General features: G+C 40.6%; 1 long non-coding RNA gene across 1 annotated transcript; it reads left to right on the top strand.

Moving 5' to 3' along the window:
* Positions 1–82: 82 nt before the first annotated feature.
* Positions 83–20,956, top strand: LOC125689336 (uncharacterized). The gene is made up of 3 exons (XR_007375208.1): positions 83–316; positions 1,122–1,183; positions 20,784–20,956. It is a non-coding gene; the product is annotated as an uncharacterized LOC125689336 (long non-coding RNA).
* The last annotated feature ends 1,956 nt before the right edge of the window (positions 20,957–22,912 follow it).

The raw sequence follows: 22,912 nt of genomic DNA, 5'->3' as shown, positions 1-22,912 counted from the left end.
GCGGACCGACGGACGCGGCAGAGAACTTTGCAGCGTGCTCGCGCCGCGCGCGCGGCCGCCCCGCAGCGCGTGTGGGCGGGAAGCCGCGCCCTCGCGTTCAGCTCGGTCCCGCGCCCACCCTCGGCTCGGCGGCGGCTCGTGCCCCGCGCTGGCTGCTGCCAGCCTCTCTCGTGTGTTCCAGCTCTGTGCTGAGGTCCTCAGGGTGTGCAGGGAGCGCCCTCAGAGAGGGAAAAACAAAAATTAGGCTGAAATAAGCGGTTCCAGCCCTGCGTGGGAGCTGGGGCTGGCAAACAGAGGCTGCCAGAAGCCAAATTTGGTAGGTAAGGGACGGACGTGAGGTTCCTGAGGGGCTGTGATATTACATCGTTATTTAAAAGTGCAAGCACGTGTAGGTGTTACGTCATAAGGTGGATATTTCCTCTGCAGCCCACTGAGTGTAAATGCATAAACATCCACCAAGCAGATAGGTCAAGGACAGACCTGCTTGTGAATTGCTTGCCTGCCTGCTTTTTGTTTAATCAGTTTGCAGCACTTTGGGCTCGCGCTTCATTTATAAGCTGTGAGCAGGGGGTTTCAGTCTGGGAGCTGTATGAGGAGTTTTAAAGTCACAAAAGACTGATACCCTGCATTGGGGAACCTCTTTCCACCCGAGGCCTCAGGCAAGCAATATGCTATTTTACTTCTCTGTCCTTGTGGACGTAATTAATGCCAATGAAAGACTTTCTAACAAGGAAAAAATTAAGTAGCGTGTATTAAACAGAGGAACTGTTACACATGGAGCTAAACTATCGCAGTCAATCACAGAAAGTTGTGACTTCTGAGTAATCATTGGTGTCGTACCCACCAAATGCAAATCAGAGACCAGGCTGAAAACATAGATGTAGAATCAGGCTTCAAAATCCATAGCTGGATGTGAATGTGAGTACTGCCTTGTACTAACACCAGCATGGGTAGAGCTTTGCATTGGTGTAAGGTATGATAATGGTCTGCATAGCATATTTCACCACTGTTTGTCAATGTAATAATTAAAACCTGTGATATACAACACTTGTACAAAGATGGCTTGCCTATCACATATACCAGAATGGTGCACCTTAAATTACTTGCCCTGTTGTTTCCAGGGAAGATGGATGCTGAGAGGTGGCCAAAACCAAAATCTGCACCATACAGAAAAGTTCAACAGGTATGTGATGCCAAAAAAAAGCTGCTTTCTTAGTGGGTATTTATTTTGTTGCAGCTTAAGAATTTAGCTCGGAGCTGATGCTGTTTATTCAGTTGAGAAACTTAATGGTGGAAGTTTGTGATGTTGAAGGGTTTCTCTGCGGAGCTGTAGCCTCAAGGAGGAGGGAGTTTACACTCCCTTGTTGTGGTAGGAGCAGCTGGATCAGTGGCTAATTGTGAGCAGGCTGCGTTCCAGGGACTCGCAGCAAACTCCTGGTGCTGCAGTTGTGAGTCCTACTTTCACCTCAAGAAGGATAAATAATGGAGGAGAGGGAATGAATAATAAAGTTACTTCCGTTCTTAGTTCTGTCAACTGCCTGAGAACTTTTAATTGTGTTTTATGAAGGAAGTTTTGAAAAGGAATGAAACAAACGTGGAAGATCTGAGAAATTCCCCAAGAAATATTGATCACTGTAATTATAATACTGTAGGTATGAGTGAAAAAATGCTTCTCTCTAAAATCCTTTGAGCACAGAGCTTTAAAGTGAGCATTTTTTTTCTGTGATGGGAAGAATACGTAGTGTGAGGTTTTACAAAGTGTGTCATTCTTTGAGTTAATGTAACTAGCAGAGAAAAATGACTGTTTCTTATACTTCATCTTTCATGTTTGCTAGAACTGAAGAAAAAGGCAAAATAATTATAGTGATTTCAATGAAAATATTTGTCATAAAACAGAAGGTATCATGAGTAATTAATTCAATTTGGCAAATAGTGTCTTTTTCTTTTTTGAAATACTTTGTGACATTTTCGAAGTGAACTATCTGGTCCTTTACTTCTACCTCAGTTTATATTGCCATGTCTTTGTGTGTGTGTGTGTGTGTGTGTGTGTGCAATTGGAGCACTTGAGACCAGGTGACAACTAAAGCTTGCTGAGCCATCTTGTTCCTTGGGCAGTTTGCTTTAAAAAGTTGGGTACGAACTTGGGACTCAATACAATTACATAGTATTTTAAATATCAAATGTTTTCTCCTGTGGAAGGAACAGTTAGAGATTATGTAGCTGAGAATCTGCCTGTACGGTGTACCTAAGGAAATTTGATAAATAGGTCAAGTCTCTCCTCTGTTTCTGCAGTTAGACTTCTGGCAAGGCAAGCAGCAAGGAAAACCATGGGTTTTCTAAACCTGTCAGAATCCGTCTGTTTCTTTGGTTGTGTTCAAAAACAAAATGCAAAAGCAAATGTCTACCAAAGGCAAACATGTCTGAGTTTATAGCTTGACTCTACATGATCTGCAGTTCTGCAGACTTCTTCAACAAATTTCAGTGGTCTTGAGATCCTGAGCCTCTGGCCACACTTCCTTGCACGGTACAGACTGCTCTGAGCCTTGTGTTTCTGCAAGAGTATTGTTCCAGGATGCTGGGAGATGAGCAGAGGGGAATTGAATGAGGTGACTTATGTGCCTAAAATCTCCCAGGCAGCTTTGCTCATTCAGAGCTGCTTTGGATGCTCCTGTGCAGCACTGCTTTACGCCTACTGTATCTGGCTTCCCATCTGTAAGAAGTAGATAACAGTTCTTGGTGCAGCATGTGTTCGGGCTTGCTCAGTCTGGAGAATAAAAGGCTCCAGGGAGACCTCATTGCAGCCTTCCAGTATTTGAGGGGAGATTATTAACAGGTGGAAGACCAACTTTTTACATGAGCTGTCCAATCACTAACAAGGGGGAATGGTTTTAAACTAGAAGAGAGGAGATTTAAATTAGATGTTTGGTGGAATTTTTTTACTGAGAAGGGCAGTGAGGCCCTGGCACTGCTGCCCAGAGCTGTGGTGCCCCATCCCTGCAGGTGCCCAAGGCCAAGTTGGATGGGCCATGGGCAGCCCGAGCTGGTGGGGGGCAGCCAGCATATAGTAAAGAGGTTGGAACTGTGTGGGCTTTAAGGCCCCTTCCACCCTAAGCCATTCTGTGGTTGTCCTAGGAATAAGCATGGAGCTGTTGGGTGCTGTGGTGAAGAGAAGTCAAAGGGTTAAGGTGAGACACATGGATAAACACAGCTCTCTGAACCCAAAGAAAAATAAACTAAAGCATTGGTATAAAACTTTTAGTGAAAATAAAAAAAAATCTAGCTACAATTTTCCACCCCTTTTTTCCCTCCAGAAATCTTACTCATCCATATATTCTCTTAAGAAGCCTTGGAGTGTTTACTAAAATAGAGCACTACATGACAGCAGATACTTTATACAAGTTCACTGAAAGAGATATGTGTTCTGTTGCCTTCTTTGGGACCTTAGGAAAAACTGAGAGGGTATCTGAAATGTTAACTTAATGGACAATAATTTTTTCCATCCATGGGGGAACACAGGCATCGTGCGTGTATTTTTGCTTTTATTAATAGCATTTTGATAGCACGGTTATAAAGCTTGTCCTTGGCTTGCCTTGAAATATCATACTGACTTCACTTATTACTTTAATTTTCCAAGGTGAAATGTTCAGAGAGCAGAAAGTGGGGAGGAAAATATGGCCCAAGCAGTTACACATACCTTTATTTTTAAAGTGCTGTCCAGAAGGGTTTGCAGCCCTTTTTGCTGATGCATAAATTGACCTAGACAGTAAATGATACATGACCTTAAAAATATCTGAAGTAGCCTTGCTTGAGAATTTTTAGTAGAGAGTTATTAAATGTCAGAGTAATTTACACAAGCATAGCCTAGTTTATGATTTTGCATTCTTTTCCTCTTTCCTCCATGCCAACCAAGAACCAAAGGAGCTTTAAAATTTATACATGTATCTCCTTTTTTCTTCTTTTATCATAGAGGTTCGTCTGATTTTATTTATCACACTCAGGAAATCTAGTCAAATGTGAGAGCATAATGTAGCTCACAAAGGCCTGATCCAGCAGAGTACTTAAGTACCTGCATAATTTCATCGTGATGATATTTTCCATTGCTCATTAACTGGCATTTAAAGGAAATTTTCCATTGCTTGGTGTCTGGGCATTTAAAGTAAATTGTCAGCCAAAATGGGCCAGCCATTTTGAAGAATTAGGTCAGGCAGTGAACAGGCTACAAGCTGCAGAGGTCTGTCGGGAGTCCCAGAGGTACATGCTCCTTACAGAAAGCTGGTGATAGCCACTGGGAGGGCCTCAGCTTAGCTATTTGTTGTAATGTAGGCTTAATTCTACAGCTCTTCTTTGGTGCTCAGAGTGAAATACACTCAAAATACGAGGGCCTGCTTCTTAGCTGTGCAAGACTGCAGACACCACTGTTTGTAGAACTTGTGCTTTCAATCTTAGCTGGGCAAGGTAGCTTCAGTACCCTGCTGCCTGGAGGCAGCTCATTGGCTGCTCCCCCTGGAACTTATGGGTAACCCAGGCGTCTCAACCTGGTGCTGGCTTGCACTGGGTGGGCTTGCACCAGAGAACAACCAGGAGGAGCTGAGGCTGCCACGTCCCATCTGCTCACCTGTTTGCTGTACCTGGTCCTGCTGCCAAGCTTGTAGAACCTTTTACTGTTTTTCATTCATGCCTGTTCACTGTACAGTGAGGACGTTCTCTTGGGTGATCTCTCAGCTGAGGTGTGTCCTCTGCTATCTCGTTGTTTATATGTGAAGGCAATCATCATGAGGGCAAGATCAAAAACTACTCATAAAAATTACTGCAGCAACATTTTCCTTTTTCATTTTCTAATCTGTTGATCCTGTTGTACTATAACTGCAGGCTATCAAGGAGTGAGAAATAGGGTTTCTGTTCTGCTCTCTTAGTTTCTGGATTTTTTTATCCCTTATAAGAAAACAAGTCATAAGGTTCTTTAAAGAACAGGAAAGAATAGGTTTCTGCCTTGTTTGAAATGCCTGACAAACATTAATCTACTTTATATCCCGTAGATGATTTCTTTCATCACTGACAAAAACTGACCTGTCTTTGAAGATCTAGACCTGCTAAAATCAGTGAAGTATTCAGGCAGCTTCCAAACACAAAGCAATCAATGGCCAGAGAAGACAGCTTTTTGATCAAGCATTCTGGAGAAGAAAATAGACAGTGCTTACTTATTTGAAGTAGGCTTAGCTTTTGATTGATACATCTGTTCCAGGAGAATGTTTAGCCTGCAGTCCTAAACAGCTTACTGAGGAATCAGTGATCAAACTACTATGAAATTCTCCAAGTACAGTCATTCTCTGTTTTTCTCCAACAGACTCAGCAGTTTCTGGATAATTTTATGTCAAGTGTTCATAGCTTTATAGAACAGTTAATGTTACTCTGTTACCAAAGTGCTTTTTTTCTTTCTTTTTTTTCCAGGTTTTTGTTTCATAAATCCTTTACATTATCCTTTGAGCCTGTATCTTATTAAGTGTAAGCCACAGTTTACATGAAAATGCATAACAACGAAGTTCTCTCTGGTCCATGTGTATGTAGGACTCTTATGCAGTGTACACTGCTGCTGTTTTTAATGTTGGGGTGACTGCAAGTCATTCTCTCTTAGCAGCAATCTTGTCACCTCTGAAAGGATTCACAGCCTCTGACCAGTACCCAACGCCTGCACTGTGGAACTGCTGTGCTGTGTGAGCTAAGTGCCATTATTGGTTTTTTTCTGTGACAACACCAAGCTTGGGGTGGATATGAAGGTTTGGCTTCGAGTTGTGGAGCTCTAGTATCATAGAATCATAGAATATCTTAGGTTTAATGGCTTAAAGCCCATCCAGCACCAACCCCATACCATGGGCTGGCTGCCCCCCACCAGCTCAGGCTGCCCTGGGCCCAATCCAGCCTGGCCTTGGGCACCTCCAGGGTTGGGGCACCACAGCTCTGGACAGCAGTGCCAGGGCCTCACTGCCCTCTGAGTAAAGAATTTCTTCCTAACATCTAACCTAAATCTCCTCTTTTTCTTTAAAGCCATTCTCCCTTGTCCCGTCACCATCAGACCATGCAAAAAGTCAGTCTACCTTATGCTTATAAGCTCCCCTCAAGTACTGGAAGGCCACAATGAGGTCACCCCAGAGCCTTCTTTAGCCTAAACAAGGCTACCTCCATCAGCATTTCTTCATTAGAGAGGTTTTCCAGCCCTCTGATCAGCTTCATTGCCCTCCTGTGGACTCTGCTCCAGCAGCTCTGCATCCTTCTTGTGCTGGGGACTCTGGTTTCAAGAGGGAAGCATGACAAAGTTACGTTTCCAACTTGCTCTGTGGTGACCACAGAGATGGGTGGCCCCATTTCTTTTCCCGAAATGGTCATTTCCTCAAGCAGGACAATTCTGGACCCAGGATCCCTTCCAGCTTTACACGCTATGGCCTGATGGTCCTAATTCACAGAGTGAGCAAACAAATGCCCAGATAAGAATTAGACACCCTTTTTGATTATTAATTTTTTCATTTATTTTCAGATGGCTTTGCCTTTTGTCATATTGTTCACACATAACGCGTCTGACTCTTCCTATGTCACACTACATCTTCGCAGTAATTTTCTGCGCTGTTCTGTCCCTCTGGATTTTACAGCAGTGGATCAGAAAGAAAGTGCAAGCTCTAGCAGAAATAATAAATCCACTGCAGGTCTTGAAGGTACTAATTTCTGCAAAACAAAATACTGCCTCAATTCTGTTATGGGCTGGAAGGGGTGATCAAAGTGAAATACATTCATTGTGGAATTGGTTTGCACAACCTGCTTCTAAACCATTACATCCTCCAAGATTTTTATTTATTTATCTGCAGAAGTAAATAATGCAGTTGATCCAGCCTGGCCTGTGTGCAGTGAGTTCCATGCAGCTCCTAGAAAGTTCTGGATTAGTCTCAAACTGCACCCATGTCCCAAGATGGGCAAGGGAGCTGTGTTAGCTTGGTCACCGGGCTGAACCTAGGTAATTTATGGGATATCTGTAAGGAGATGCAGAATGTAGAACTAGTGTGCTCTGCTAGGAGCCCTCCATACAGCTGCCACACTGCAGTGCCTGGGAGGCAAGGTCCTCTCCAGCTGCAAGCTCCCCAAAGAGCTCCAAGTCTGTGGCACTTGTCCTGTGGCTCTCAACTGAAGGTTGGGATGGTCGATTATAGCTGGAGTAATCTGACATTTGAAATAATATTTTAGGAACTGTCCTTTAATTGCAGATATTTCTAATCTATGCAATCTTATCTAATTAGGTTCAACCATGCCCAATTCCTTGTCTGATTGCCTGAGCCTTTCCGCTTAACCAGTCAGGTTTATTCAATAAGGTGTCCTATAATGTTATTTCCTTCTTTGAGAGTATATGTTATCATCCCTGACATAGACTTAAGAATCTCTCCACTTTCTTCTTATTTTAAGATCCTCCATCTCTACAGTAAAGTCCTGTGCTTTAGTTAGGAATCACCTAGCTGAGGAGAAATCTGGGTGGGAGTTTGGGTCTCATCAGTTTTAAGTACCTGCGAGATTCTTAAGAGACACAGCAAGCACAGAAGAGGCAAAATATAGGTAGAATCTCCATAAATTGAATACAAGATCGTTCAAATTGTGGATTCAAATAGTTAACAAGATTAGAAATAAGAAATGAATACAGTTGCACAGGCAGTTGACTCACTATTACTGTCATTTCCTTTTGGCTTTGGTCATGGGGGTAACAAGGTAAGAAATAACTGTTTGTTTCCTTTTATTGATTGGTTTGGTATTTGAAATAAAGATGATTTCTTTTTTTTTTTGTATGAACAAGTCTTTTGTAGGTTAATATTATGTTAATTAGAATGGATGTCTTCCTGAGACTTATTTTCTCGTTCATTTGATCTAATTAGCTGATTAATTTTTAATTGCCTACTAAGAGATCTTTACTATATTGTGATTTGTGTTTTACCTTTACATTTGGAAAACAATAGTACACCTAAAATGACTCTAAAGTATTGTATTGAAGTATTTCTGTGAGGGATAATTGCAAATTATGATTTCTTCCTGCTTAGTAATTTTAGAGCAATCTACTTTGAGTTAGTGCTCATTAATCAAAAGATTTGCATAGTGTGGAGTAGTAGGAAGGTGCATTAGTTAGGCAAGCTTCACAGGAGACGGTCTGAGACTTGGTGATCAGATGGAAATGCAATCTCTTGGCTGTGTACGGAACCACAGCGAACGCTTCCCAACCTAAAACATTCATTCTTTTTCTCCACAAAAATCTTCTGAGATTCACAGGATGCATAAAGTAATAAGCTTACAAATAGAAGTGTACACTTCTTAACAAGGCCAGCTGTTGATTAAAATATATTTTTCAATGCTGGTAGATAAATCACAGTTCTTGGCAAGTAATGTCAAGTTATTCCCTGCCTGCGTTAAATTCATGCCTCCATTTTAGACTGAATTTGCTGTAACTTCTAGCCCTTGGATTCTACTTTTGCCTGCTAGTTTGAAGAGCCCTCTATGATCATTTTCTTGTTCCCCGTGGTAAGCACTTGTAGACTGTGATCAAATCATTCTTTAACTTTATCTTTGATAAGTTAATTGATTTTGTGCCTTGAGTCTCTTGCAATAAAACGTGTTTCCTAATACTGTAAATGTTCTCCTGCCTTCCTCAGAATCTGTGGATTTTTTCACAGTATTTCTTAAAACAATGCTGTGAGCTCAATCAAACTACTAGCTGTTCCACTTTTGGCAAATAAGATAACGTAACCTCTGTATTTGTCTTTGTTATTTGTATGTCTGGCGATGTACAATGTAGCTTTTGTTATTGCACCACACTAGAAATTCATAGTAATCTGGTTACTTGCTATGGCTTTTGTTCTCCAATCCTCCACTTCCCTGTAGGATCTCTTTCTCCTGGAGTAGTCTTCCATCATTAAATCTGTCTCATAATTGCAGTTCCTAGATCCATGGCCTTCTGCTGACTGTACTGAAGCGCGTAGCATTTGGTTGCACTTAACTAACCAAGCTGTCTTTTTCACCTTTTACCATTTTCCATTTTCTCTGTAAATATTGTGAAAATGATTGTTGGTTTTTTTTTTTTTAACAAAAAAAGAAGAAATAGTCCATCAGCCAGTAACCAATTATGGTACTAGTGACTTACCCAGTCATACAGTGATGGGTTGTGTACATCTGCAGTGTGGTTGGTAGGTAGTTTAAGAAGCCATTCCGATTCATTGCATCAAATTCTAGCAACCCAAAAATTAGCTGCTAGTCGCTGGTAGCTTTCTCAGTGCTTAACAGGAAATGGAGAGAGATGGAGACCTTTACAGGAAGACATAGTGAACTTGACCAAGGAGTCATAAATTGCTTTCCAAAAATACCATTTTGTCTCCACAGGCTGTAATGGAAACATATAGATTTCTTGTCTTCTATGCTTTTTAGTTTTTTGGTCCAACTATGGTGTGTTACAGAGCCAGTTCTCATGCAGGCATCCATCAGGATGGTTGCCTTTAGCAGTCCTGTTTGTAATCACATCAAAATACGATATCAAGTTAGCTTGACAAGATCTATTTTCCAGAAACCCATATGGATCAGCTATAATTATATTATCCCTTTTAGTTCTTTATCAGGTTAGTTATCACTTATATGCCTCTTTTGCTTTTCTATCAGGTCTTTCTATCAAATTCCTACTTTTTCCACTTTAATATTGACACACATCCAAATAGTGAAAAATGTATTGCAGTGATGTCTTGGACATTTTGTTCATTTGTTTCCATCCTATCTAAATCAGGTGAGCTTTTCTATGAAGTGCTTCAGCTCTCCTGGATCAGTCAGGGATAGATCTGAGGATGACTTAGAGCCTTATCTTACAACTCAGAAGGCTTTACCATACAACCCATATGGCCCATTTGCTGTCTTTGCAGTGATGTGTGGGTATTGTGCCTTTTTCTTTCAGCACTTAGAATGAAAATTCTTGTAAATGTATTGTGTCTCTATTTTCTAAACTCACATGTTTCAGAACACTTTTAAATGTCTGAAGAAAAGTTGCCTCATTTTTGGTTCTTCATTCTTTTTTTTCCTCTGTAAAAGAAATACATCTGAAAGTAAACAGAGAGACCATAGTCTCCCATTGACTTCAGCATGCAGAGAGACTTCCAGGGCCGAAGGGAAAGCAATAACACTTCTTGCACATAGGAAGTGCAAGGATAGCAAACTTTCCAACTCTTTTTTTTCTTTTCCCAATGTAATATCTTTTGCACGAGGAAGATGCTCTGGAGTAAGGATTTCTGCCAGCAACTCGTGAAAATTCCATAGGAGAAAATGTACACAATGGAGTCTTCCTGAACCAAGGAAACTACCCAAAAGCTTGAAACTCCATTTGAGAGTTCATTTAGGTCACCAGATAACTCAAAACCCACTGGTGGCACTTCAAGTTTCAGCACAGTAAGCTAACTGGTACCAAAGTGGTGAACTGTAAAGGCAAGTCAAAACTGTCCTGCTCAGCTTGATCCTTCTGCTTGATTTTGACCTGAAAGACAGTCGGTGTCATAGTTCATGCCAGCACATCTGCTCCACTGTTGGAGAGATGTTGCCATTTTAGAAGTGACTTGTTTCAGGAGGTGCATATGAGTTTCTTGTACCTAAAAAATTGTGGCTGCAGTGTCATGTAGGAAGGAATCATTTATTTTCATTTAAGGTGGATTAGAGATATAAGTCAATGACACGTCCTTCTTCCTGGGTAATCCAAGGACAGATTTTGGGTGGAAAGGAAGATTGATGTTACCTAATGGTGATATTTTACAGTGTGTAACTCTTGAGTTTCCCAGTAAATATTAGGGAATCAGTTAACACCTAGTGTGACTGCCTATGCTGCATGCAGCTCATCTCCCTTGGAGATATGTGGTGTTTTCTTTCTTCTGCTTATTTAGTCTTCTCATTTATTTTTTCAATGTTCTCCACTATTTCTGCATCTGCATCAGTCAAATGTAAACATCATAGTTTCACAATGGCCAGATCACCAGATAGGCAAATAGATTCATTCATTAAGAGGCTGGGAATGTTGATGTTTTCAGGTTCTTACTTTGCCAAACTAGTGTTATTCAGGTCATTTTTAGACAATATTTTGCAAAATGCAGTTTTATATTCCAGAACTAATGTCTTGTAACACAGCAAGTGCTTCACAGGCATGCTGCATAGTTAGCACTACAACAGCTTCTTCATCAGCTTAACAGAGCATTTGCACTGAAGCCATTTCATGTCTTTGGGAGGATGGCACGCTCATTATAGGAGCTACCTATCCAGCCATGAGTTGCATCACAATGTGAAGGTATTTATGTGATTACTTCTTGGGAGGTGTTCATCCAAGTGTAAATTGCTCTGCCTCAGAACAGATTTTGGCTGGCGCTGACAGCTTGGATGACTGGCACATTGTCATTTTCATAACACACCTAAAAGGAAAGTGCCAAAAAAATTTAAGTGGCTTCAGTGAGAAATTTGCAGTAAAGATTTTGTCTCAAGGTAACTCAGTCGAAATAGGTTGGCTTCAGTTAATATTTGAGATAAAACAAGATTAAGAACCATTATTTTTCTCTCACGATGTTTCTGAGGACATCTCAGTTCATGTGAAAGCCATGCACGGTGAGACTGCCATGGTAACACAATACTGTGGTTTATACTCCTCTTTGTGCCTACCTGTGCTTTTAGTTGTCACTGAATTACCCTTCCACACCTATGAAGAAAACTTTTCTATCCCAACCGTCCTATTTGCATGGGCTGATCCTTCTGTTCTGTTATGGGGATTTTGCCCTGGCTCTCCTAAGGAAGCATGGGTTATGCAGTCATTCTGTGCCAGCTGAGCAGTTATGTTTCTCCCTTTTCATTATCTAGTTGCAAAAAAAAAACCAAACACCCAACCAACCAAACAAAAATAGAAGGATGAAAAGATGAAGATCTTTCTAAAATGTGATTCCTACTGGTATTATAAAAACTGATGGCTAGGAGGAGCAGACAGCCCCAGTTTATCACCCCCGTTCTCCTGGATGAGAGAATTGCCACACTAGAGCGATGCTACATATGCTCCAGAGTTCTCACATTACTGAACACATCTCACATGTGCTTTATTAGACAGAGTATAATCCAACCGTGGGATGCAGAATCAAAGCGAACCACACTTTGTAAGTTTACAGCTCAGGAAATGGAGAGAAGCTGCTTTCCTTCTGCTCACTGGAACAAAAATGCTTTTGAAAAGTAGGTTCCAACCCCTCTTTTTGGTGCTGCCTGAGATTTCATCCCATTAGCTGTGATGGTCACCATTCCATCGCTTCCAAGCGATGACGTGATGTACTGGGGGAAAGTGTTGTTTCCAGTGTTATCAGGATAAATCTTCCTATAAACGTTTGACCAAGAACACACATGTTTTACAATTATGTCTGCTTAAAGAAACCAGTCATATCCTCATAGTACTGCAGAATCTTTTTTTTTTTTTTGGCAAGAGATGTGAAGAATTTCCAATTTCTATATATTATAATAGATTTTACTGCAGAAATTATTGGTGTCCAGATTTGTAAATCAGACGGCACATAGCCCACAGTTTTGTTTGTTTCATTTATTTAGCATGGCATGGCTGGGTCCTGGAACTAGCTTATATGAGGTCATTACCCTATTGATTAAATAGTGTGATGAAAAGGGCATGATAATGCACTGCTGGGAGATTATTGCCAGACACTTTGCAAACAAAGCTGCTGAAAGGAGAGCAGTTGTGAGACCTTCAGCGTGGTGGGTAATTAGCAAGCAAGTAGGAATTAAAATAAAGGATACATGGCGTGATATAGTGATTATCTGCAGATAAGTAATGTTTTGAGTACTGCCTTTTGGTGACTCTAATGAGAATACATTTTAGTACAGGAAATGTCTGCTGGGACTACACTATCCAGAATCCTTAAACAAGCTGTGCAGTGTGTTGTCTCTGACAGCGAAAACAGAGCATGGAAGCAGTGCTGCAGTTCTGTCTTTCTCTTCAGACCTTTCTCTTTTCCTTCCAAAAATCTCATACTGGTATAACGAGTCTTAGAGAAAGAATGGATAAACCTATGCCCCTTCTCTGGGATGGAGCATCATTTCTTAAAACCAAAGAAAAATAACAGTAAAGAACCGAGTCCTACAACTGGATCTGAACCAACCACCTTTTCAGTGGAAAGCATTGACTCCTACAAGATGCAGAGGGCTAAACCTGGGATGCACAGGCACTAACAAATACACAACTGCTGCATTTAGACTAGCCTCTCCTCTGCCTCCTGGGAGACACAAATACACCCATGTTCCTGAATTAAATCTGGGCACCTGATTGATTCTGCAGCATATGTTTCATCTCAGCAACCTTCTCAGGTCTGAACAATCCAACAGATTTGATAAATTTCAGACGACGCCTCAGTTGCCTAATGGGGAATTAAATGAAAATTTTAAGAATATGGGATGGCCCAACTGAAGGATAGGCTAAGCAGTGTTTCTTTGTCAGATTTCAAGTTTCTTTCATTCGTGAGATCCATGACAAGACACTGATAATTTCATATATTTTGTTGTCTGTATAATTCCTCAGAGCCCTTGCCCACAGTGTTACAGACCAGAGTGTACGCCCTCCTGCATCTTCCTTCACAAGTCTCAAACTGCACCCAGAGTACACTCAGGGGAAGTTAAACAGCCACAGCAATGGGAGGGAAGAGGGCACGAGATAAAGGAAAATAAAAAAGGGAGCAGAAAGAAGAGAGAAAAGAAGTACTGTTTTGAAGGAAAACATCTACTGAAGGCAGAAGGGGAAAGCATCTGTGGTGAGGGCAAAGTAAATGGGGATTACTCTATCCAGTTCTATTAACCTTAATTTTAGTTCCTTTTTTCCATTCTTTAGCTTAAGTAAGTAAGCATATAGCCTTGTTTAGGTAATAGTTGGAGTAATGAAGATGGAATATACCAATTTGGGGCTAATTCTCGCCCTCAGGAGAGCACCAGGGACTGCAGCTGTGGCCAGCCCCTACTGAAAAGGAGTGGTGAGGAGAACAGTTCCTTGTGTCCGACTTCCCATTACATCCTCACCAGGGACCACCATAGTCTAGCCCTTAAAATAAATAGATGAGGTTAATTTTTCCAGCAGTAGAGTGGGTTTAGCAGCTCCCAGCACTGGTTCAGTTACACACCCACTCAAGTTAATGAAGTGCTTTCCTTGAGAACAGTTGGACCCACTGCAAACTGAAAGGACCATTTACAGCTCCTTTCAATCACTGGGTTTTAAGTCTTGGAACCATCTTTGTTTTTTGTTTTTTTTTTTTTCCTATTTGATATCTTCATCTTCCAGACCGTACCAGGGAGGGTTTTCCTCATCCTTTATGTTAATGTCGTTATGTGCCCTGGCCATAATGTCCTTTGATTAGAGAGTGTGGGAGAAGCGTGCACCGTGGCACATTTCACCACATCCTCTGAAACCGAAGTTGTGGCTGAGCTAATTATTTTCATGACTGGAAGAGAACAGGCAATGCTGCCTAAAGAGTGGGCAGATACGCATATGTGTGAGCCTGTGTTTGTGTGCTTACACCGTTTGGCAAGCACAGATCCAGATACACTTCCTCTTGGCATTATTTCTGTGCAAATCGTCAGTAAAGATGTGAGAGGAGAAGTCTCAGTCCTCTGCCTGGAGTCCTGCTTTTGCCTCAGGTTAGACGTGCTGGGGACTGCATCTCACTGCAGAAACCCTGCCCTCTTGAATTCCTCTTCTGCCATTCCCCAACTGACGCCCTTTGCTTCTGTGGGCAGGGGGGAAGTTGCCCTTCCTCCGCATGGCTTGTTTTTGTTATAGCAGCAGTATGAGGTACCCTTTATTTATAATCTGAACGTTAGGGATGTTGGGCCAATCTGGTGCTTCCAGCTGGCTGAACACTTCCTAGCGCTTTGGATGCCAGATATAACATAATTTATTGTGGAAAACAGTAGGGGTAATACACTTCTCGCTATCAAAGGTTAATGTAGAATATCAGCAGCTCTTCGGCAAGGATACGCGTGTTGTTGGATGGTCTGTGATTATGTATCTCTTATTAAAATAGAAAAACAAACTGCTTTGTTTTTAATACTGCTGTATCTTCCCCCCCCCACTCTTCCCCCCTCCCCATTTCCCCTCCTTCCCCTCAGTTATTTTAACTCCTTCATTGCACTGTACAGTATTCACACGTTTCCTCAGGGAGAAAAGAGCAATTGTACTTTGCTTCTTTGGCATGAAATGGAGAGAAATAAGGGGGATTTTTTTTGCTTTGTTTTAACTAAAACATTTTTTTCTCTGCCAAGACACAGTGAAACTGCTGAATTAGCCAAGGCTGTAAATTGAACCAGTCCTTTTACCTCTAGAAAATATTAAAGCATCCTTCTGCCACTGAGCTGGCACCCATTGCTGGATCAAGTGCTACTATTAACGGGAAATCGGGAAAGTACATTATCACTCCAGTGCTGTCATTACCAGAGGGTTTCACTGAACTGTAGCATTCAGGAAAGTGAGACTGCGAAGAGTGGAGAAAAATGGAGAGAAAGCTTCAGACAAAAAAAAGCAGCAAACCTTGAAGTTACATTAAGAGTTGGTGAAGGTACCCAGCATGGGAGGCAAGTGGCTGCTTCTTTGAAAAGAGATATGATGGGCAAAGCCCTCTGTTATTTTTCAAGCACAAGTGTAGAAAGAAACTGGTGTAGACTTTTCTAATAGGCTCATCTAATCAATTCTAGAAGATCTGAAACCTGTTAAGGCAAGATTGTGTCTGCCTGAAATCTAATGAGGTACATTCTGCACCAAGAAAAACTCCAGAGAGGTATTTATTGTGGGGTTTTTTTTTTCTTCCCAGTGGAGTAAGCTCCCTCTCGAGGAATTATTTTGTTAGAGTTTTTTTTTTAATCATCGGAAATACACAGTAAACTGTATTGACAGTTTAGATAAAGACTATAATAAAAAATTATAAAATGATTGGTTAGTAAGGGTTGCGGTTCTTTAAGATGTTAACTTGCCACTGGCTCAGGGTGATGCCTCGTCAGCAGGTGAGGGAGCTGCCTTCTGCCTGTGAAGCCGTGCTGAATTCATTGGCTGTTTTGGCATCAGAGCCATAACAAAAGCTTAGGTGAACATTTTGTTATAGCTCACAGCCCAGGCTGCATCTGACTTCCATTTTATGGGATAGAAAATGACAAATAATAGATAAATTCAGTTTGTTTTGCTTTTCCTTTTCAAAGTTCTTTAGAGACTTGAAATAATCTTCCTGACACCCATGCAAGGTAGGCATAGCTATCGAGTTTTACAGATGCGAAAGCCGAGGCAAGGAGGGGTTAAATGTTACATTTCAAAATGTGGTACCTAAAATAAGGGGACTGAAGCCCACGGCCCAAATAGCAGCAGTCCTGAGCTCCTGATTTCACTAGAAGACAAGAGCAGTCAGCATATATGTGGGTCAGGCCATACTTGGATGTGCAAGACTGAGGGCTGCGGAGCAAGTATGTCTCAAGTCCGGTTCCTCAGCTTCGGGTCAGACCAGCAGGCCATAGCAGTCCTGAATGGTTTCCATGACAAGTTCTTTCTAGTCCTGTTGAGGATCTGGACATGTGACAGTTTTGCTGATTTTTTGCTTCCAGCTTGCCTGCCATTGGTCAGATCCCTTAACTCTACACCTGTTTTTTCTTTTGTAAAACGTCTCCATTACAGGCATGAGTAACTGTGCAAGGAAAGCTCTATATGAACATAAAAGATATTTTTGTTTTTGTTTCCTGGGATAGGCTTCCCTTTGAGAATTACTCATCAAGCCACATATTTGCTTTGCTCAGCACTACTCTAGCAGAAATATTTCTTGTTTATTTAGTCATGCATGTGGGTCTGATCCTCTCTTTTTACCAGAACGCAGTTGACTGAGAGCTTAGAGTACCCAGGGAATCCAAAATTATGGCCTGAAAATTCAAAAATGAGCACTGATCTTCACTGTGCAACTTCTGGCGCTTGGATCAGGGCATCAACATGTTTGATTTTTTGCCGTCCTGGGCTTTGGTGCAGAGCAGGGTTATGGTAGCTCTGGGTGTCCAGAAGGCAGCAGCTCCAGCAGTTCATAACAAGCATTCCTGACCCGCCACTCCCAAGGAGCAGATGTACCTGTGAAACAGTGGTTATTTTGACCAAGCACGTAACTAGTTTGACTAGCACGACTTCTGTCAACTCATGGTAACAGGAAGCTAAACAGTACTGAGCTGCTATTTCACAATCTTTAGAAAAAATTCCCAAATTACAACAAAAGGGAATATTCCACCCTCCCACCCCCAAGCTGTTTTCAAAGAGGTTTCAAAAATCATTCAGATAATTAGACTTCATTACTGTGACATTTTATCAAAGGGCATTTTTTTTTTTCCCCCCTGGACTCAGATATGATCCAGTTTTGCCAATCAGATAAAACTTCCCAAGCTCTTTGCTAGAAGCATCACTAGTTAACTTGATCTTATTGCACTGTAAAGGATTTCGTGTTACAAATAATTATTTTCATAGTATCTCTTTGTTGTGTTGGATAAAATCTGGACAGATTATTTGTAAGAACATTGCCAGGAATATTAACAGCACAACATAGTCTCCCATGAAAGAAAAACGACTTAAAAAGGGTTTCTTTTAGATAAATAAAAGAGAGAATGTGTAATGAGGAAAACACTTCCCTATCAGCCAAAGTGCATTAATGGACAGAAGAAATACCTATTAAGCAGAATAATACCTGTATGCCAACCCCCCTTCCATTTTTAAATTGTATATATTATCTTAGCTGTTGGGACTCTTTCCTTCCACCTTGTGAAAGCTGACAATTTTTACTTACAGCCTGGAGCTAAATACTGCAGTGCCTCAAAATGGAAGATGAAACAGGCCAACAGGTTTTCTTTGTCTTCTGAAAAAAAAAATGGAGTGTCATTTCTTCTCCCTGCCCTTGTGTGTCCCTCCCCCCGCTACACCCCTACCAGCAGTAGCAGCTTTTCCTCCAAAAAAGCACTAGATGGTGCCCCTTTTCTTTGAGTGTGTCAGAGCTGGATTTCCCAAGAGAGATGCTACTGCCCTGCCGTGAAGATCATCAGGCACAAGAACTTGTAGGGTCTCCTTGTCCCGAGATAAGTCTCTTTTACTTCTTTTACATCTTCGAACCTGAACCAGATCCATCTTTAGGAGACTGTCTTGTTAAGGATGAAGAACGAGTCATGAGTCATGACTTGAAAGATTCAGGAGCACTGAGATGAATAAAAGAGTGGTTTCAAACCGAAACGGAGAAAAAGCAGACTCCCTGTCTTGCTGTGTTTATTTCCAGCACCCCAATGCTGCAGCATCAGAGAACATTTGCAGTGTTCTTGACTGCAAAGAAAACTTTTCAAGTTTATCTTTATTAAGATGTTAGCTGGGAATCTGATCAATATTGTTAACTTGGTCATTTTATTATGACCCTTGGCCTTTAATGAGACAAACAACATTTTGTGAGCAGAACTGATATTACAGTTTATTTCTCTTATAAAATAAAGTGCCAAACAGGAATATGGCCTTGCCTTATATTTTGCACATTCTGTCAACTTGCACTATGTCTTTATTAAAAGAAATCTGATTAGTCTTGGTTAGCAGATTGTTACCTAGCCTTTGAAACTCGAACAAATCATTGGTGAAAGTGATATTATCAATATTATCTGCATCTCTATTTCCTTTGGCACTGAAATGAACGTACACGTCATCTTTGCATTTAGATGCTTACTGTATTTTAGTCCCTCAACAACATAAACAGATAGCATGACATTGAAACAAATCTGAAATCAGCAACAAATAAAATGCCTGCTTCCTGGGAATGAAAGCTGAGGCAGACATCAAACCCCTCCGTATAAAAAATCTAGCATTTAACTGAAACTTCTCATCTGTTTGTTTGTGCATTAAAAAGGACATTAAAATAAGCATTCTTTGAAGTGACCCAAGATAAATTAGTCCAGGTTTGTCATTTCTTACTATTTTTGTAAATTGTCCTTAGAAAATTAGGTCTGTTGGCATCTGGGAACAAAAATTCAACTGGGAAAAGAAGCTTTAATATGAAACAGAAAGAATTATTCCCATGCTCTGGCTGCCCTGTCATATGTCATGACATGTGGCAGGTTGACTGCTCATTAATTCTATTTATATCAGTATGATAATACACCCCACTGAGTACACATGTGTTAAAATATTCATAAATTATGTTTAGTGCAAGCAGATATACATTACATGCCAAAAGAAGACTATTATTTAAAGACAAAACTGGTAAACAGTCAAACATGAGAAAGTCTTTTTAATGTTGGTCCAGTACCTTGTGTATCATCAAACTCACGTTTAATTGCATCTCCTTGCAAACTGTCTGCAGCAATGTCCTATGCACCTTCATGTGCTTTAGCAACTTGCAGAAGAAGCAGCAGCATTTCCTGAAAGCAATTGGAATTTCAGCAATTACTGTAAATGTCATATTATCTCGCAGCAAGAAGTATAACAATTTGAAATATTTAAAACGAAGGTTTACTTTGACCTTCACATGGCTTAAGGTACTCTTTACACTGCTGAAAGCCCTATTCTAAATATTAGACAATCCAAATGCAAACTATTTTTTGAGGTGAAATACGGTCCAGCCTCCAGAATATTTGATCTTAATTTACAGTTAATTTATGCTAAAAATAGTCTAAAAATAATTAATCACACAACTGCTGAGGGTATTTTATGTTACACATAAATATTTCTTAAACATTTAAGTGCTCTCTAAAACGATACAATTAAAAATAGTTTTTAAGAGTAATTACTTCCCTATCTCATTAATGTGCCTATACCTGTTTCTTAACATCTGGTCATTCAGAATCAGCATTCTCTTCTACATGCATCAATTGTGGAGGTGCTTTTGGTGTGGTGATAGAATGAAGAACGTTGAGACACACATTTTTTATCTCACAGAAAGGCATCATGAATTGTGGTGAATTCCTTAATTTAAAAATACTTACTGAATGACCTTTTATATTTAAAAATACATCTCGTACCTTCATAAATTATCACAATTGACTGTGGGCTGATGTCACAGGTGTTAAAATCACTGCGAGCTTCAAAATTATGAACAGAAGGTATGACACATTACACGTTTGTTTGCCGTTATTGGGATAGCAGTTATCCTCCTAAGTAAGTACCAACCGAGCTGGTTTTTATATCCTGTTAGTGCTTCACGTTTGGAAAACAATTTCAAAACCTTTTAAAACATCAGATGTGGTAATGGGGGCAGGGAGAAGGAAGGAGGCAGTTGCTACGTGGTGGAATTCAAAAAAAGATGTATGATGAGAGTCAGAGTTTATGTATTTCGTAAAGGGCAAATAGTTACCCTGTTTCTACTCAGTTTTAAGGGATCTGAACGAGGGCAGGATAAAGTGGCTGGCTGCAAAGCGTATATAACCTTTCTAATCACAAAACCATACTAATGTTTCTAGCAGCAGCAAAGCACATTGACTTCTGATAAAGGATGAGGAGGGGCACAGGAGCACGGTTACCAAGCCAGCTCTTGAGCACGTTTGGTAGGATTGTGGCTTGCCTGGGTGACTGTAGGCAAAGCAGGTGCCCCTCTGTTTGGGCTGCACTGCCACATGCGCCCAGCCATATAGGTGGCGTGGTTTTACCCACCAGCAAAAGGGTTAGAAGGGGTTGGGAATTTTCTGTTTCTTTGATTGCAAAGGCTGGTTTGAGGAAACTGAAACTTTTTTTTTTTTTTTTGCAGGCGGGTATCGATTTCAAAGACACTTTCATCAGAAGAGATTTGTCAGCCGTCGGATGGAATTTCTGGTCGCGACCAGGAGGAGATGGCAAGGTTGGAGTATCAGGTAGCGCCACCGGCGGGGAACTCACCTGGAATGTGGAAAATCAAGGTTCAGGCCTAGGGACTTGAACGTGAGATTTGCAGAGTGAGTATCCTGAATGTTAGCCGTGGCATTTAACTGTTTATGCAGAGTGGAACAGCGCTAGCAGAAGATCTGGAGACAGAATGTGTTGGGCTAACCTGATGCTTAAGACACTGTGTAAAATGGGAGAATGGCAAAGCAGGCAGCACCAAGCAGCTGCTCTACTTACCAGGCTTTTAAACACTGTCTCTCCTTCTCTCATACCAGTGTATAACATTCAAAAAGTCTTGGTCCAAGAGAGGAATGAGAACACTGCTGCAATCTCATCAAATCTTTGCAAAACTTGAAGCCTGCTTCTTCCACTCCGCTGCTGATCCTCTTTGCCATAGAAACAAATTGCAAAAAATCCACTGAATTCTTGGGAACAAACTGTTTCAAGTAATATAATTTGTCAATAGCTGGGGAATTTACTGGGTATAAGGTTCATTGTTAGTGTAAAAAGTGTGGTCTCTTAATACGACGGCTTTTATAAATAAAATGCTCTTTGAATTTTAAGAAACTTTGCAATAATATAAACAAGGCTTTTAATCTTGCTAATGGTAACAGCATATTATATACACCATCTAATTTTATCAAACAGTAACAGTTGTAGTTTTTATCTTCAAAAACAGGTTGTGAGTGCTAGAGGGGAATAACTCTTCATAGCAAAAGCTAAGTTAATTTTATGTTGTCTTATGTTGCTGGCAAAGAAGCCTCTTTTTTTTTTTCAGTTCATTTTTTTTCTGATTTTTTTTTTTCCTGAAGAAAGGAATCATTTCACAGTTTATTTAAACACAAGAAAAAAAAAAATCACATTAAAAAATCTCTCATTATAAGCTTTCTGAAAGTTTGCTATGCACTTTCATGTAAAACTTGGCCTCAGTACAGAACTGCTGTACAATCATTTTCATCTGAGATTTGAACATATTGGAAGAACTAGAGCAGTCCTTTCTTCTATCCTGTCATTTTTTTCCCTTGGAAATGATGAGCATATGGCAACCACCCTCACTGGATTCTCAAACAACAGGAGGGACCTTATTTCGATTCCTGCATCCTGTCATCAGTGAATCCCATGATATTTTGTTCTTGCAAGGCTAAAGATGTGATTCGCATTTGCCATAAGGACAGAGCTTAATGTGATGCCATTTTACCACAGGAGCCCTCAATCAGTTAATTAAACATGATATAAATCACTGCATGTATTTGTAAAGTAAGATTAATATGGCAAAGTCAGAGTAATGAGGAATCCTCACCATTGTCTGAGTGTGAATCACTGATACAAAGATTACCCTTTTTGAAACTGGATATCTTTGAGTGGGTTTTGTTGGCTTAATCCCTCAGACTGCTTTGTGCAACTTGAAACCCAGAGCTGTCATCTTTAGCCAAAATTTCAGCCGTAACTTCCTCAGCTTTCACCCAATCATTTAAATCAGCATTCATAATACTTAGAAAGATCAAGCCTTTCAGCATACCACAAGGCTTCTTCATTCCACCTGGGACATTGGCAACATGTTTTATAAATATTTCATTTCATTTCATTGTGAAGATTCTTCTTTTGTGTTGTTGTGTGTTTTTTTTCTTTTCTTTTTTTTTTTTTTCCAGGGGAATTATGGAGTACCCACAGCAGCACATTCCATCACTGCGGTCACTTAGGTTTACAGCCTTAATAAAAGGATTTTTTTTTTTTTTTTTCTTGAAGTGCTATGGAGCCTTGTTAAACTAGAGCAATTACAGACACACAAGATAGGTGCTCTGGAAAGATCAAAGCCCCCCTAAAGACAGCTCTGTTGGATTCTGGAGCTCTCTTTGAAAAGCGCTCAGTTTACAAAGTAGAGATGTATTAAACCACACATTAAAAACCCCATGTTCAAATAATGCTAACAGCCTGACTTTAGTTAGAACGGAATCCACGTTAGCCACTGTCTTTTCACATCAAACTTTGAACCACTGTGAAGGAAGTCTCCTGATA

This window comes from Lagopus muta, chromosome 2 (genome assembly GCF_023343835.1).
Source record: "Lagopus muta isolate bLagMut1 chromosome 2, bLagMut1 primary, whole genome shotgun sequence".
Lineage (NCBI taxonomy): Eukaryota > Metazoa > Chordata > Aves > Galliformes > Phasianidae > Lagopus > Lagopus muta.
This window is presented reverse-complemented; position numbering and strand designations above follow the sequence as displayed.